Source organism: Nelumbo lutea, chromosome 1 (assembly GCF_056320005.1).
Source record: "Nelumbo lutea isolate HS-2025 chromosome 1, American lotus-T2T, whole genome shotgun sequence".
Classification (NCBI taxonomy): Eukaryota; Viridiplantae; Streptophyta; class Magnoliopsida; order Proteales; family Nelumbonaceae; genus Nelumbo; species Nelumbo lutea.
In genome coordinates, this window is record NC_142684.1 from 155,424,901 (window position 1) to 155,430,079 (window position 5,179).

The following is a 5,179-nucleotide window of genomic DNA, read 5'->3' on the forward strand; positions in this document are numbered from 1 at the left end:
TGGCCCATGCAGGTCTCGAACCTGCGACCTTCGCGTTATTAGCACGACGCTCTAACCAACTGAGCTAATAGGCCATTTTGTTAAGTGTCTTATCAGTAATCTATAGAACAATATAGACGTGTTCGTTGAAGTCATTTAATCCTCATCTGACTACTCCCCTCTTTACTCCATGGTAGCTAGGTACTCCCCTAGGTGTATTGAACCTTTACTTATCAAAAAAAATTTATTGACCCCCTCTCTCTCTCCAAAGGCTATTAACTAATCTATTAGCTTTCCTATGACAATGACCTAGAATTAAAGACGTACATTGACCTATGAGCTCAAGGTGGCTTTAAACAAAGACTCATCTTTGAGAGAGAGAGAGAGGAAATGGAACTTTTATAAGTAAAAGGGACAAAAATTTGAACATCGACCAAAGTTGTAATAATAATAGAGTTTAGATTTGGTGAGTACAAAACACTGGCACAGACTATGCACAACACAACTGTAAGTGCACACAGGGAATATCTTGCCATGAAAGACACGATAAGTACAAGGTAATGGTGGTGTATATTGGATTCGAATTGGTTGAATAGGCCCTTCAAAAATGATTGGATCTCATATGCTCAAGATGCACTAAGATATTATCCATGTTTTAAGATCAGCTGATGAAATGAGAATTAATAATGGAACCCTTACCTCAGACTAAGCCTTTTCTATAAAAATTTTTTTTTTAAACACACTTGAATTAGTCAAAGACAAGGCTGGAATGATATTTTGATCAATTTAATTAGAGGTGGTTTGATACCATCGCTGTTCAGGCATGAAATGTCAAATTGGCATACACTTGTTACTGACCAATTCCTTATCTAATCATTTTAAATGACATTATTCTCATATATGTATAATGTAATAATGCATATTTCTCACCAATTTGTATCAATTTGAAACTTTTTAGGCTCAGTTTGGAAGGTGTATAAATACAAATATATACAAAATATAAGATTTTGCATTTTACATATTTGTATTTGTATTCCTTCCACACTGAGCCTTAGGTAGTGATGTAGTTATATATGGCCGGTTCACTAGACCCTGACATGTGGCATCGGCAGGGGCACTTTCATCAGCTGATTGTCCCTTATGGGCAATGGGGTAACTTCCCCTCCTTGACGGTTGTAGAGCATTTACTGTGTACACAAGATCCTGGCGCATTTATTCCTAAGTCACTAATTAAGGGGTCATGGTTGGCCAACACCTCTCCGAGTCCCCCTATATGACCACAATCTACAAGACGTTCATTACTGCTCCATCTATAAAAGGGGCACTACAGCTAAGGGTACAACATTCATCACATCCTCCCTTGTGGTGACCTTGGTTATTTCTGACTTTCTGAGCCTTTGGCTAGTAGGGGTGTTCATTATACAATTCAAACCGTAAAACCAAACCAAACCACAAATTCAGTTTGGTTAGGTTTGCTTTATACCTAAAAACAGTTTGGTTCGGTTTGCTAGTTTTCTAAATTATGTGTTTTACGGTTTTGGTTTGATTTATTGGATTTCATAAACCAAATTAAATCGTAAACCATAAACCGAAATTATATATATATATATATATAGTGTATAAATATAATATGAATATATGATGTATAAATATTATATATAATATAATATATCTATATTGAATGCAAAAAAAATCATAAATATATAATAAACTCTTTATTTTATAATAAAATAATAAAATAAAAGTTTTAAATTTTAATTTTGGGGAAGCTATTTAGGCTTTCCAATTGAATTAAGCCCAATAGAATCATAGAATGGTCCAAATCCCCAAACTGTATTAAAAACCACACCAAACCGAAATAAAATGGTTTGGTCTGGTTTAATTTTCATACCAAAACGATTTGATTCAGTTTGGAATTTCTCAAACCGTAATTTACCGATTTGATCTAACATCTTCTCCAAACCGGACCATCAACACTCTCGAGGACTCTGATGTCTTTTTCACTCTTAACTAGCAGGACCCACAGTGCTCAGTGCTCAGACCTCGGAAATTACCTCGATTCCAAGTTTGGGAGCATCAGGTAGAATTAAGCCAAACAACCTCTTAGTACTGCTTTCCAATCTTATTTACCCAAGTAGAGCTACAAATAGTTTCAGTTTGCCCAAATTTGAATTTAAGGTGAAGTCGTGCTATCCAATCAGTAGGCTTACGTTTTGGACCTTTTGAGCTAGGCTTGGTATCGTAGGCTCAACATATACTATTATTTCATAGTATCACTTTTCACTTTGGATTCATTCTATGTTTCTGAACCGTTCAGTCCAATGACTTATTGACCTAGCAGTCAAACCGTTGACCTATTAGACTGAGTTAACAAATTTTTGACTGTTTTTTTTTTTATTTTTTATTTTTTGAAATTGCAACAGGCCGATCCCTTTGAGACGAACAATTTTTAAAGCATTGGTCCATTCTACTTTCAAGACCCAACAAAAATGGATGTACAAAAAATATTCAAAAATACTTTAAAACCCGACCAACCCACGCAGGCCCCAACCACCTTGTCCGAGGATAGTCTGAATTTTATTAGGTTAAGCTTGGGAATAATTTGGATCGGGCATATCCGAATTCGATTCAATAGTATATATTCTATATTTGAATTCGATTTGAATCACAAATCCGATTTAATTCATTTAATTTGATTGAAATTAAAAAATAGAAAAAAACAAGAAAAAGAGGTTAGGGCCCGTGCATACCTACTCTTGTAATATTTTACATTTGACTGGACTGTTGTTGTTTTTCATGTTTAGCAACCAAAATCTATTGTTGTTCAGGATTTTCTGCAATAGTTAAGGAATGGACAATGAGGAATTTAGGTGAAAACCAGGACGACGATCCACCGAATATTGGATGGAGTCGGTTGGACGAAGTAGACAGTCAAGACATTAGTAACCAGCTTCCTCTCCTTGCCAATGAGTCCTAAGATCTTTGATTTAGATCAGGGGCTACAGAATGTTTTGGCAGAACTTAACATGAATAAATTTCTTCGTCGACATTTCCGCTTGAATTCAAGGGTTGAATTAGATTCAACATCTGAGTGGTACTTGTCTAGTCAATTTCTTACTTTGTCTTCTTCCTCTTCATCAGGGATAGGAAGAAAAATAGAAAAACTAAACAAAAAGTAGATGAACCTCTCTATTTTGTTTCATCAGCTAGGGTTAGGGAAACATAGCCTATAGAATAGGGATTATTAAGTTAGGTCTATGGAGAAGTACGGACTGGCCCAATGCAGATTTCTGATTTCCACTGCAGAGCTATAAACATTCAAAATGTCAAAAACCCTCACTCTACACACCAATGCCCGCCCGTGAATTGGCATCAATTCCGAGCTGGCACCCACCCCAATTGTACTCTGAGCGTAAGAATTATGACCTTGGGCTGAACAATCATTCTCCCAAGGGTCTATTGCTTAGCCGCTTAAGGAATAGGAAATTATTAAGCTAGTTTTCTTTTCTTTTCTTTTTGACAAAAGAGAAGCATCCAACATTTCATTAAGGTAAAGATAGCTGTACAGATCAAGATAACAGTGGGTTGTATGTTATCTTGACCTGGCCTTTGCATGTTAGATAGGCTAGTGTATGAGCAGCCTTGTTGTAGTTTCTATTTATATGTACAAAATCTAATTGTTCAAAAGTAGATAAAAGTCTTCTCAGTTGTGCAAAGTGTAGCTGTTCTATCCACTTCTTTGGTAGACTTTTATCCAACAAAAATCCGATTAGCTGTGATGAGTCGTTGGATATCTTGAGTTGGATGGCTGCTTTTCACCCTAGGATTAGGGCTCGGAGTTTCACATCATAACTGTCGATGGCACAACGTGGTTTTCCTTCAGTAAGAGTTATAACTCCACTAGGGCATTTGATGATGAAAGCTCGTCCTACAAAACCTGAGAGTAAGTCATACGAACCATCAATATGAAGTGTGGTGAGAGTGCTCCTTGTTGCATTCATTGGGGTGGTATGCCTTACAGTTTCAGTTTCAATGCTCTATTCTTGAGTGGATTGATACTTCCAAATACGAAAGATGATGTCCCTTGGGGTGATGTTTTTGTAGTAAAAAATTAGATCATTCTTGGCTCTCCAGAGAAGGTATAGTATGATGCAGCCTTTCCCCATGAAATGAATAGACTCATGTAATGATAAAATTCTTTTTTAGTCTTTCCCACCACTTTTTTTTATGGAAACAAAGGCTTCCTCTTCCTCATTAATGTCATTTGGGTTCAATCCCACCTGTGCATGAAGTAGATTGGAATGGCTTGGAGAGTGTTCCTTGGGGGAAAATTATAGTCCGCATGGAGTAGATTGGAATGGCTTGGAGAACTGATTGGATCAAAGTTGTACGACCCTCTTGGGATAGAAATCTGGAATTCCAAGATGTGATTTTGGATAACACCCGGTCCACTAAGGGATGTGTTAATATCCTATTGTCTTATACACCTATTTGGGTACCCAGATATTTTGTGACTTGTAGAGGCTTTCTGACCTTCAATATGTAAGAAATGAACTTTTTGTAATGTCTTGGAACATTAGTACTAAACATGATGGAGGACTTGTCGTAGTTTGTCTTTTGTCCTGAAGAGTTGCTCAAATATGGAAAGGATTTGGCCTAAGACTTTTACTTGTGACAAATCTGCCTTGCAGAAAACGATACAATCATCTATGAATAGCAAATGAGTGGTAGACATGCCATCCCTACAAATCTTAGCACCCTTGATGAGACCTTCATTTTCAACACACACTAGTAATTGTGTTAGTATCTCCATTCCAATGATAAATAAATTTGGGGAGAGGGGGTCACCTTGTCTAAGGCCACATTTCAGTTTGAAGTAACCATAGCATTTGCCACCTAGTTTGACAAAAAAGGTTGGGGTGGAGATGCATTGATAGATCATTTAGGTCCATTTTGTTGGAAAGCCCATTTTATGCAATGTTTCCTTGAGGAAACTCCAACCCATCTTATCAAAATCTTTTGACATGTCCAATTTGAGTGCAATGAGACACTTGCCCTTTTTCTATTTTCTCATGAAGTGTAATATCTCCTTGGTTAGTATGATGTTGTCTATTATTTGCTTGTTCTTTAGAAAGCCAAATTGAAAGGGAGATATCACGTCTTCCAATACTAGCTGCATTTTGAACACTAGCCACTAGGA

At 36.8% G+C, this 5,179-nt stretch overlaps 1 non-coding gene across 1 annotated transcript; it reads right to left on the bottom strand.

The window, feature by feature from the left end:
- Positions 1-74, bottom strand: TRNAI-AAU (transfer RNA isoleucine (anticodon AAU)). Its single transcript has one exon. It is a non-coding gene; the product is annotated as a tRNA-Ile (tRNA).
- Positions 75-5,179: the final 5,105 nt, after the last annotated feature.